At 36.1% G+C, this 12,877-nt stretch overlaps 2 long non-coding RNA genes across 2 annotated transcripts; both read left to right on the top strand.

The window, feature by feature from the left end:
- The first annotated feature begins 5,729 nt into the window (after positions 1–5,729).
- LOC113281508 lies at positions 5,730–8,167 on the top strand. Its single transcript, XR_003326207.1, has 3 exons — positions 5,730–5,975; positions 6,080–6,118; positions 7,784–8,167. It is a non-coding gene; the product is annotated as an uncharacterized LOC113281508 (long non-coding RNA).
- Positions 8,168–10,681: 2,514 nt separating this feature from the next.
- Positions 10,682–12,399, top strand: LOC113281513. The gene is made up of 2 exons (XR_003326208.1): positions 10,682–11,160; positions 12,034–12,399. It is a non-coding gene; the product is annotated as an uncharacterized LOC113281513 (long non-coding RNA).
- The last annotated feature ends 478 nt before the right edge of the window (positions 12,400–12,877 follow it).

The following is a 12,877-nucleotide window of genomic DNA, read 5'->3' as shown; positions in this document are numbered from 1 at the left end:
CTGATTACTTTTTCCTTCTCTCTTTGCTAGGATATAATTTCCAAAAGCTGGTGGTGTGCACAATTAAGACAGTAAAGTTCTAATTTGCAACCTTGGACCTACTTCATTAGAATCGCATATCTAACGGGGTTTTGTTTTATTGTTTACTGAAAGATGGTGAACGATAGCAGTGTTTGAAGGAGATGGTCAAATTTCACACCTACATGAATGATCGCATTTGTATGAAGAATTTCAAAACCAAGACCTGCAAAATGTTGAAGAAAGAGATAGAGGAAAAACACCGAGAAAAAACAACACCTATACACGAGATGCAAGCGGTAATATAAGAAATATGTATAATTTGATATCCATTTTTATATTCATTAAATAGGTGTTTTAAAATGTTTTTTCAATGATACAAAGTTTACGAAAATCCATGGTACAGTTTGAGAGATAAATCAATTCTAAATTTTACAAATTATTATCAAAAGGGTATAATTGTAAAAAATACTCCCTTTCGTTTCTTGCCTTAAGAATTGTGCAAATTTGAACTAGATTATCTAATAGTGGGACGGAGGGAGTATTATTTTTCCCGAAGCTTTTTCATATTCATCTATTGCGACTGCAATTTTAAAATGTAGGAAATGATTTTAGGCACTTAGATTTTTAATCTCGAATTTGATCTAGCTATTTCGCAGTATGGTTAGAGAAAGTATGCAAGGGACCATACCGAAAACTGATTATAGCAGTTGAAGAATCTTATAAAATCACTCTTGAAGCCATGTCACCAATGGATATCAATTTCTGCATACCAAGTAAGGATAAATAAATGACAATTGAATTTTGAACTGTATCTAAGATATATATACTAGATTTTGTGCACGTGCTATGCATCAGGCGGACCCTAAAATCATCCACCATCATTTCTTTCTTTTTTTTAACCATTTTTGGTTTGGTCTGGCTCGGCTTCGCCTCGCTCCCGTCCCGATGTATTTTTGATTTGGTGTGGCTCGACTTCGCCACGCGTCCATCCCGATGCACTTTTGATTTGGTGAGGCTCGGCTTCGCGCCCGTCCCGATGCATTTCGGAAATCGTAAATAAACTTAAGCAGTGGTTTGTTCCTATGGACTTAGATTTTCGTAAATGGACTTAGATTCATAATGGACATAGGTTTTTAGTATACCCTCATGCAGGGGCTTTACCTGCGTGCATATTATCTGCCCATGACATTATACTTTTTTTTTGATAAATTCAAATTGTATTAATAAATAACCAGATTACAAAGAAAAATAAGTAGTAAGAAAAGAGGTCAGAGAAACCCCAAAAACTTACTACTCATTTGAAACGAAAATAAGATACATTGGGAAATTCAACAGAAGTTAAGAAATCTGGACGTCCGATATAATGTCTAATCTCCTCATTAGGAAGAATACAACCACGTTTAGCCATATTATCCACCGCAAAATTTTCCTCCTTACAGGTGTGCTCGAACCGAATAGCCTCATAACTAGCAGAAACTTCACTCCAGAGCTGTCTAACAAACCACGGAAGAGTAGAAGAAGAAAAAGCCTTAACTACACTCATCGAATCTGACCGAATACATATCTTCAAGTAACCCCATTGTCGCGCCCATTCCAAGCCAAATAAAATACCAAGAATCTCAGCAAGGTAATTTGTTGTTATCCCAATCCCACACTCATTGCACCAACAACATTAGCTCCATGATCATGCGCCACCACTCCAGCTCTAGCAACACCCGGATTCTCACGAGCCGCACCATCACAACACAGCGAAATTTCATCCATTGCTGGCGGTAACCACCAACATTCAACTGGATTTTGCATCTTAACCTTCCTATGCGCCACCCTGAAATAATACAGCACCTTTAAGTCTTCCACGGTATTGAACATGTATCCCTTGAGACGCCTCGAATAGTCATGAACCTGATTGAAAACACTAGTTCAAAAGAAAATTCCAGCAGACGCGCTTGTTTTCATAGACAAACCGATTCCTCGTATTCCATAATTCTGATCGCACAATCAGAATAGCAACAAGCCAAAGATCCTTAATCATGCCACTCCTTCCACTAGCTGCCGTATAGGCGGTACACAAATTCAGGTATGAATGCAGGCCAAAGAGATCCGTTAGTCAACTCCAAGCCTTCACAGCAAACCTGCAATGCCAAAACAAATGGTCCAAGGATTCTTCCGCGCTATTACACATGCAACACTTGTTTACTACCTGAATTTTAAAGCGGCTTCTAACTTTGTCAAGAGTAGCACACGCCCCTCTTAAAATCTTCCAATTTCGAGCAACCAAAGACGGATGAATAGCCTGCCTCCAAAGCAAATTTTCCCCGTCCAATTTCACATACCTTGTACGAATCAAAGTCTTCGAAGACTTGACAGAAAACTGGCCAGAATAGCTTGGCTCCCAAACGTTGCAATCTGCTCCATTCAAAGGAATTGGCAGGTCCGCCTCTTCAATACCAGTATAAAGTAAAGTGTTGCGACACTCTTCACTTAAATTCCATGCACCATTGTCAGTCAAGAGTGTAATCTTCTAGAATATCAGCCACAGACAAATCACCCACCGACACATCATAATAGAGAGAAGTGTTGCACCCATCACCTATTAACACCTTAGAATTATTCTCCACCAGAGAATAAACCCATTTGATACCCGGAAAAATTGAAGACTTAATATAGTGAACCAAAGTTCCATTCCTCCTAAAGAACCTAGCACACAAGAATCGTGCCCAGACTTTGTTCGAGCTACGGATTTTCCACCAAAGACCCATAAGAAGAGCCTTGTTCATAACACCCAGTTGAGTTAAACCCTAATCCCCTTCCTCATACGGAGCACAAATTTTGTCATAAGCTACAACAAAATATCTACTCACCTAAGAATCACCAAACCAAAGAAAATTGCGGATAGCTACATCACACTCATGGACAAACTTCCTTGGCCACTTATAAACAGCCATATTATGAACAAAATAGCTAGCAATCACTGATTTCACCAACACCAATGTATCTTTAAAAGAAAGTATCATTCCCTTCCAACCAGCAAGTTGATCCTTAATCTTTTCAACCACATTGGCAATATGATGGTATTTAATTGCTCCAGGAATTACTTTGACCCCTAAATACCTATCCGAAAAAGTGGAAATAGGCATCCCTAAAAAATCAGCAATAGTTGTTCTTCTACTCAAAGAACCATCACCAAAGTACAACTTACTTTTCTCTCTACTCACTATTTGCCCCGAAGCACGTTGATACAAACTCAACAAATCAACCAAATTTCTCAAACTATTCATGTTACCCTTACAGATAGGCCTGTCAATGGAAGAATATTTGTCGGATATTCAGAAATCTGATATCCGACAGGTTAAGCACTATCGGATATTCGATATCCAATAATATCCTATAGGATATCAAAATCAGATATCGATTCTGATAGGCTAAGCTATCGGATATCGGATATTTATCCGATAATATCTGGTTCTAAAAAAAATGTTTAAAACCCTTTAAAACATGTTCATAATTGAAATTTAAGTTCAATTTTTCAAACATTTCATATCGGATATCGGATATTTGTATCGGATATCGGATATTAGGGTAAATCAAAAATAAATCATAAATATGGTTAGGGTAAATCACAAATAAATCCATGTTCTATCGGATATCGGATATTAACCAAATGGATAGAGCCTAATCCGATTCCGATAGGTTAAGGAAGAAATATCCGATAAATATTTGTATCCGATATCCGATAAAACAGATAAAATCCTATAGGATCCGAATATTAGGAAACGGATTTCGGATATTGGACATATATTGACAGGCCTACTTACAGAAAATCATAATATCATCAGCAAAAAATAGATGAGTAGGAGCAATACCTTTTCTGTTAACCATATGAGTCATGCTACCCTCACGAAAGAGCTTCATGCTATTTCTGCTTAAGACATCCTCAATCAACAAAAAAATAAGAGGCGACAAAGGATCACCCTGTCGAAGGCCCCTATCAATACTGAAAAAACCTTCTGGACTACCATTCACAAGCACTGAAATTCTCGCATACTTGAGAATTTGAAGAATCCAGTCGCACTAGTTCTCCGAAAATCCATACATTCTAAACACCTCCAAGATAAACTTCTAACTAACAGTGTCAAAAGCTTGAGTGTTGTCCAACTTTAATCCAACATTACCATCCTTCCACCTAATCTGAGTTTCATTCACCATCTCCGAAGCAAGATTAATGTTTTCATGAATATTCCCACCTTTCATGAACGCCACTTGTTCCTCCGAAACCAATTTATCCAAAACGCTACCAAGCCTCGTAGCTAAAATCTTAGTAAAAATCTTAAAAAAGAAATTACTAAGACCAATTGGCCTAAAGTTCCGAAGAGTATTAGCACCTCTCTCTTTAGGCAAAAGCATGAGAAGGCTAGAATTCACACCATGAGGAATAAATTTATTAGACTAGCAAAACAATATAGCACTTACCAAATCCTCCCGGATAATCTCCCAACAATGTCTATAGAAAAAACCAGCAAACCCATCCGGCCCAGGCGCACTATCCGCCCCCAAGTCAAATACTGCTGCATAAATCTCCTCAATTGAGGGAAACTAATCCATTCTAGCACTCTCCTCCAAAGAAATGTTGTCATGCTCAATATTAAAAAGAGCCTCAACTGGAACTGAATCATCACCATTAAACTTCGCCTCATAATAATCAACAATATGGTTTAGAATCTGATCACAATCAGAATCGTCACCCATTAGAATCCACCAGCTCCGAAATAGTACTACTACTCCTCTGAATCCGAATCGAGTTATGAAAGAAGCTGGAATTACTAACCCCTTCAACTAAACACTTATTTCTGGATTTTTGCTTCAACATAATGGCTTGCTGCATACGGATATCATTAACTTCAACTGCCGCACTCCTCATCAAATTCAACTTGTCCACATCTGAGGAGTCTTCACCCGTTAAACGCATTGAACTTTCAAGTCTAAGCTGAGCCTGTTTCAATCTAACATTCACATTACCAAAAACTTCTTGATTCCACAACTTCATAGAAATTTTAAGATGCTTTAACTTTTGAGGATAAATAAAAGCCAGAGAACCCACAATAGGTTCACTCCAATTATCTTGAACCATGTGATGAAATCAGGATGCCCATACCACATTTTTTGAACTCGAAAAGGAGCCCTTCTTGGCCTCGTGTTGATAAAAGGAAAACCAATAAGCGGAGAATGATCGGAAACTTCCCTTGGAAGAGCTTTACACCGTCAATTCTCAAAACGATTCAACCAAAACTCATTAATCACCGCACGATCAAGTCTACTAATAATTCTTCGTACTCCGGTCTGCCTATTAGACCAAGTAAATTTACTTTCCTAAAGACTCACTTCAAAAAGACTATTGTCATCCAACCAATCACTAAATTCATTAATTACAACGTTCTAGGAGTTGCACCACCCTTTTTCTCCTCATTACGAAGCACACAATTAAAGTCCCCAATAATTGCCAGCCATGGCACTTGAAGAGCCCCCATATCTAACTGTAACACTCCAAGAATTTCCCTCGTGCTTTAAGACCGAGAAAAACCTAATTGCGTGAGGTAGAAAGTATATAGTGTGAGTATAGGACCCTAGTATCGGCACTCGTAATAGCGGTGGAGTGCCTTTATCAATATCTTCTATTTTCCAGCTTAGAAAGTTTGGGTGTCTCTGACAGAACTATCATCTCAAATTCTAATTCTGGATGCCTAAATAACTCTTCAGGCACTTAAACACGTTGTATCACATTATAAACCAGTCAAAGGGCGTTTTGGTAAGAAAACTCTTCTTTTCTTCATTCATTGTTTCTCTGCTCCACCTGATTTTTCCTGTAGCTCCAAAACCCCAATCAATAAGTGAATGAAGGAATGTGAATCATTAAACGTTTGTTGTTTTAGGGTACTTGTGTTGAAGTAGGATGGAAGGTAAGGAGTCTTTTCCCTCAATTACGATCGTTACTGTTTTTGCTTGACCAAACTAGTTGTCTAGAATTTTAATTCTGTGTTAAATGATTTGAAATTTCAACAAGGTTGCAAATGGGTGGTCTTGCTGTGGAATCACGATTGAGGTAGGGGGGGTTTCTTTCCTTTGATTTACTATTATCTTTGTTGTAATCAACTGATTTTGATGGATGATTTGACCTAATTCTTTCTTGTTACTTATGATTCATGAATTTTAGTTTAATGGGTATTGTGTAATTATCATGCCTTAAATGTTCCAACATTTTACTTTGTGCATGTCTTGAATTCCTTCACACTTGATAAGAAATTTGTTTAGAATGAAAAATCAGGGTTTCGAAATTAGTTTTGGTTTCCTTTTCATCTTGTGTTAACTCTTTAATTCACGCAATTCTATCCTTTGGGTTTGTATTACTTTTGTTCAATTTGGTATTCCTATCAAATAAATTAAGGTTCTTGAGAAATTCGGGGGTTTTCTTCCAAACTTGTTTAATTTGAAGTTGATGAAATGGGTTTATAGTAACATCACAAATTTATTTTATATGGGTTTGATTTATATGATTTTCAACACAGAATTTCTAATCAATAACTTTATTTTTGATTGATTGTTCTTTTCCCTATTTGTCTATGTTGATTGGTTGAACTTCAAGTTTAGTAAGATTAGAGATTTGAGGATTTGTTTATGAAAATTTCAAAAAGGAATCATGAGAATGTTTCTGCCCTGTTTTGACGTGTCTTTTGACACAGCTATGAACCTTGTTGATTTCTCCTGTAATTTTTATAGTAAATATGGACTCCTCTGGTTTTTAATGAGACCGAATTTGCTGAGTTCCTGTTTGTAACGAAGTCTGTGTGAATTTTCGAACAATGATTGTTATAACTGATAATTTCTGAAGACATGTTACTGCCCTTTTTTTCACGTGAGTTTTGACCCAGAAATATGCTTTGTGATTTTTGTTTCTTATTTTTATGTTAAAGTTGGATTTCTCAGCCTTCCAACGAGACAAGAACTGTCGAATTCCATTGAATAATGAATTTTCTACGGATCCTTGATTAAACGCTGTCGAAACTGCGGTTTTCCTGAAAACATGTTCCTGTCCTGTTTTGTCGTGACTTTTCCATGCAGCTACGTACTTCATCACTTTTGCTTATCATTTTTATGCTAAAGAGGAGTTTCTTAGCTTTCCAACAAGACCAAATTTGCTGAATTTCGTCACCTAATGATTTTTATATGATTTTTTGAATAAAGACTGTCAAATCTGAAATTTTCTGACAACGCATTCAAGTCATGGTTTCCTTGTGAACTTTTAACTCGGTAATCTACTTGATAATTTTTGCTTGTAATTTTTCTGTTAAAGATGGCTTCCTCCATTTTCCAACAAGATAAGGTTTGCCGAATTCTGTTACGTAATGAATTTTCTACGAATTTTACATTAAAGACCCCCAAAACTAGAAATTTCCTTAATATCCATCTCAAGTTTTGTATTCTACCTTGCTGTTGATGCTCAGTGGTTTGATAAGTTATATTTCGTTTTGGCTATCGTATAGTTTTAATGTTCTCTTGTAATTTTACTATCAAGTGATGAAGGAATAAGTTTGTGGGTTTATAAACAAGAACGATATCACATTTTGATACTTTACTGGATGTATGCTTTATCGATTCTTATGAATGTCGCAATTGCTGCCAATGTTTGTTGTATTTGTGTTAAGATTTTAGTTATGGATTTATGAGGTTTTCATAACTTGTTGTTGTTGGATGTTTCCTTGACGATTAGTGATTTGAGTCGGAAACTAGTGAACTCTATTTTAGGACCGTCAGGCCCACTGGGGCACCCCACCACCTCGGTGGCTACCCGGAAGATCGTTGAGGCAACGATGGATGGTAACCAGAACTACCCTGACGTTGGCTCTAGCCTTGTAAAGAGTGGAGTAAATCTTGTCTGAACTTAAGTGATCGGCAGCCTACAAATTTTAAGAACGATTATTTTATATTTATTTGTGAACTTCATATTTCAGTTTAATGTTCTTATTAGCTCGATGTAGTAAGCCGAGGAAAGCTTACGGCGTAGAGCTATGGACACGATGTAGTATATATTGTTGTTCTTATACATAAATATAATGGGCTGGGTAGTTTTCTCTGGCTGCTAAATTATGCTGTCCTTTCATGCTTTGTTGTTGATGTTAAGTTATTTTTTCCCAGTATGGATGTTTAAAAATAGTGATTAATAGTTTTGTAAATATTTTGGTTTCATGAACTAATTGGAGTTGACTATCAAATCTTCTTGCTTTCCACAATTTCTGTTTTAGTGTTAAACATATCTTTTATGATTATTTTTCTTTCTAAGTAAACCTATACCTTTTTCTTTTAAGAAAATGAAATCATTTTTCTGTTGTTAATTTATTACTTTCATTTTTTTTAAATAGATTTACGTATCGTTATGGACTTTCGAGTGACGGAATGGGATTTTAGCCTTGCTGGACGAGTGACGGAATGGGATTTTAGCCTTGCTGGACGGGTTGAAATCCAACCCGCTAGAAGGGTAAATTTTCTGGTCTGTTACACCGTCTCTAAAGACTTCTCCTAGTAGTTTGCACTGAGCTAGCATGTACAAGAGAAATATGAACACCATCAACCCAATGGTAATAGCCTGTTTACAACAATTCACCACTACTGGGTTTGCAACATTCACAGACCACATCACCCACAAATTACCAATACAAGTAGAGTTATGAATAATCGAACTACTAAAACCCTCGATATGAAATCTACAAATAGATCTTGAAGTAAATGACACTCTTGGTTCAGCAATACTAATTATATCAGGCTTAAAATCCTAACTAATTCTCTAAGTTTAACTTATGCTTTATCACGCACAATCCCGTTTATGTTCCAAAATAGAACTCTCATTGGGAAACAACTTTGGGGGTATTGTTTATCTTAACTCTCTGTGCGGACCTTGTAGAATCAACCTTTTTCCCACCATCTCCAGGTTTATTCTTAGAACCAGCAGCATTTTTATTATTACTTTCATTCAAAACTGAATTCCCAGCAATCTGAGAACCTCCAGGAATGGTAGATTGTCGTGCTTAAATAACCGGTGTTCTAGAAGTCCACCTTCCATAAATATTATCAAACGTAGGAGCTGACCCATCTTGTAAGCCTGTTTGACGAGAACCCGCAGTAACAGCACCATCATTCAAACCAAGTTCTGCATTCAAAGCCTCAAACTGATTTGGCGAAACAATATTTTCACGGACAAAGAGAGCATGGTTAAAGGAGTGTTCGGATAAGTTAGCAGCAGTCCTATCAACAACTGAATTCCTATTCTTCCCCGCTTCAGAATTCATCGTTGACTTAGAACTAGGCATACCCTCCGTAGCACCAGAAACTAAAACTATTTGCGCCTCTGCTCTTTGTCTAGTTCTTGCCAATTCGACATAGGCAGAGCAAAAGATAGCTTCAGACTTGGCTAACTCATCTTGTAACTGTTTTGCTACAGCCACTTGAACACTCCCCGATACCACTTCACCTTCCTCTAGTCCAGATTGAACAAAGTTAACGTTTGCATGCTGACCATGCACATCAGAAATCCGATTTGCATTGGATAAATTGCATGTTGGCCATGCACAATATTAACTTGATTCCGATTAGGAAAACTGCTTGCAATCTCTGGAACAACTGGAATATTGGGTGCTGACTTTCCTTTCTTACGTCGAGCCTCTTGCCACTCAGACCCAACACCTGCAGTATTACTACCTCGTGTTTCTTGCGTATTAACCACAATATTACCATTTTCCATTGACGCCTGTTGTTGCACGTTAATAGTATTATTCTTATGCTTCTTTTGACATTCTGAATCAATATGCCCAATAATCTTACACTAAGTGCAAAATTTAGGCTTCTTTTGAATCTCAATGGGTTGCCAGAAATCCAACCCACCAACCGTTACATGAATACCATCAGTGTCGAGTTCAGCAAAATTTATGTCAATAACAAAATTTATGTCAATAAGAACTGATGCATAATACCCATATTCATGAGCCAAAGTACGCTTATCTATCACAATTGGAGTTCCAAGAGATTTTCCAAAAGCCAGCAACGTTTTCTCAATCCAAAATTCAACAGGCAAGCCTGGAAACTTAACCCATACCGTAGCTTGAGAAGTTTTGTATTTGTCTGCATCAAAACCTGGGTACCATTCCATTAGATTAAGTTTTTGCTAATCAAACATCCAAGCCTCAACATTGAGAATCTTATCTCTATCTTCCTTTGATTGCAACTTGATAGTAAAAAAAACCTTTATTCATAGGAATGAATTGCACACGGCCCTGCCCTAGCTGCCATTACTGTTCAAAGATGTTCTTCACATCTTGACAATTAACACCCTTAAAATCTAATCGACCTATGAGACTGAATCTCCAAATATCACAGCCCTCTTCATAAAAAGATTCAGGAAGTACAACTGTCGGCTTTCCTTCCCTCAAAGTAGGGTTTGTCAACGTACTCGGATCCAATGTTATTGTCGGTAGTTGTTTTTTGCCTAAAAATTTTTCATCACAAGTAAGAGCTATCGTTTGGGGAGGATCAGTATCGTCCCCCATCTCAAATCACCCAAGGATGATTGAGAAAAGTTACGAAAAAACGAAAAAAGTTTGAAAACCCTAAACTTTTCGCCAGAATGGGAAAAAATTTAGGAGAGAGAAAAAAGAAAAAAAAATAGTTTAATAATCAACACAAAAGGATAACTTAAAATAGGATGGAATTGGTTTAATTTTGGACGGGTAAATAGAGTAGGATGGAATTGGTTTAATTTTGTCGGTACTGGTTCCTATTTCGATAGAATAAGCCCCTTCTCAAGTTCTTATTTCGATATGATAGAAGAAGCCCTTTTCCAATTATGAAAATGAAAATTCAGTTCCCAAAATTTAACTACACTCCATTTCAAAATCAAATGACTAATCCATCGAACTACACTCCATTTCGATGAGATTGGAAATGAGTATGAATCTAACTACACTCTGTTTCTTATTGAAATGTTAGGGTTTGGGTTACAGAAAATTCGAAGAAGACCATCATTAATCGATTAATGGAGTCGTTGTTGGGAATGAGGAATCTCTGAATCGTATTGGATGCAATATGTTGTATAATTAGGTAGCTATTATCATTATTACAATTATTTCAGATTTTTATTTTGTTAGAAACGTGTAGGATCTGATAATTAGTTTTGTTTACAACCATACCTTTTTGTTTCATACTGTGAAATTGTTAATGGATATTAGAAATTTCTGGCTTCATCCTTGCGTAAGTTTACTGTATAATTGTTTTATATTTTATTATAAACCTGTAGAATTGAATAAATTTTAACCTTATAATATATATTTGTGGATTGTTTATCGAGCTCAAATGTATATTAGATTCTAGAAAAATTTTAAACATGTGGTTGAATAATTCAAACGAATGATAAAAGAACATAGATAAGTCTCAAACAAATAGATTAAATCTAAATCTATAATATCAAGACATATTCACGCTAGTCTAATTCCTCCACCGATTCCATGCATCGAAGCACTTTCCGAAAGGCATGTTCATCCAATGCGATCATACCATCCAAGGCTTCATCTCCATCTGCATCTTGCTGTGATTTGTAAGCTTGATAAATTTCGACCATCCAAGGCTTCATCTCTGAAAGGAATCGTGTGGTTTCTTTGTCCACATGTAGGGTTTGCCCTGCGTCACTTAAAGTTTCGTCCGAATGGACATCAGGGTTGGGTTGTTTTCTTGTAGATGCTAGGGTTATCTGTGACAAAAGTAAGAATTAAGTGTTGTTACTGTTTGTTGGTTTTCATGTTGCTACAGAAGAATAATAACTCAAAATTCAAATGCTAAGTGCTATTTAACATCCGTAATGCTGCATTGTTTTAATGATAACCTTGGTCTTCTCTTCAGTGAAGGTGGCTTTAGACCATTCTTGATAGAATGAGTCTGCTTCATTGTCTTCATCATCTATTTTCTTTTTTTTTACAGGTCTTCCAATCTGAAAACTGTCTCAGTAACATATTCTGGTAGGCCTCATCTCTAGCAATGATTTGTTGTCGATTCCATTCATACCATGTAGTGGTGTGCACATCTTTCAGTCATTCTGCTGTCATATCCAATGATATGTTTTTCTTTTCATGGGGAGTAGCCTCCTTAAATTGCATTGCTGGTATGTTATTCTTCTCCATCAGGATCTGTATTATTTTTGTTCTATTTTACCTGCATGAACTATTGAACTGTTATACCAATTAAGATGATACATAGAGGAAAAAAGAATAACACAAATTTCATAGAGAAAAAATGTACCTTGTTGAACAGGTTTTGTAAAATCTATATACCTATCGTATGGTTTTATTGTTGCTCAATGAGATGTTTATATAGTTTTTTTAGGGTTTATATGATTAAGTACCTATTATATTTGTAGCTATCTTAAATATACACCTATTATATTTGTAGTTATCTTAAATATATACTTATCATATTTAAATCTATACTTATCATATTAAAATCCATATAATAGCAAATATATTGATTAGCTCAAATCTGTATCTGTTAATTTTCAGAATTAGTTGGGGGGAGTTACATGTTATGGTTGGCAGTCTAAATTTGAACTGCTATTATGTCTTTCCTTAGAAAAGCAATTTTCTGGTGTTATATTATCAGTTTCTGATCAACAATAGTCTTTTATAAAATAGAACTCTCTGAAAGCCTTAAATAATCTGAGCTAATTTGTTATTTAAACCCAAAATATTCAACAAAATGAAAAATTAGAATCCATTGAGAAACCATAACCTGAAAATAATCATAAACAATGTTCAGGAAGTAAATCAGA

Source organism: Papaver somniferum, chromosome 1 (genome assembly GCF_003573695.1).
Source record: "Papaver somniferum cultivar HN1 chromosome 1, ASM357369v1, whole genome shotgun sequence".
NCBI classification, from domain to species: Eukaryota; Viridiplantae; Streptophyta; class Magnoliopsida; order Ranunculales; family Papaveraceae; genus Papaver; species Papaver somniferum.
Note: the sequence above shows the minus strand (reverse complement) of the source record. Positions and strands in the feature narration are given on the sequence as shown.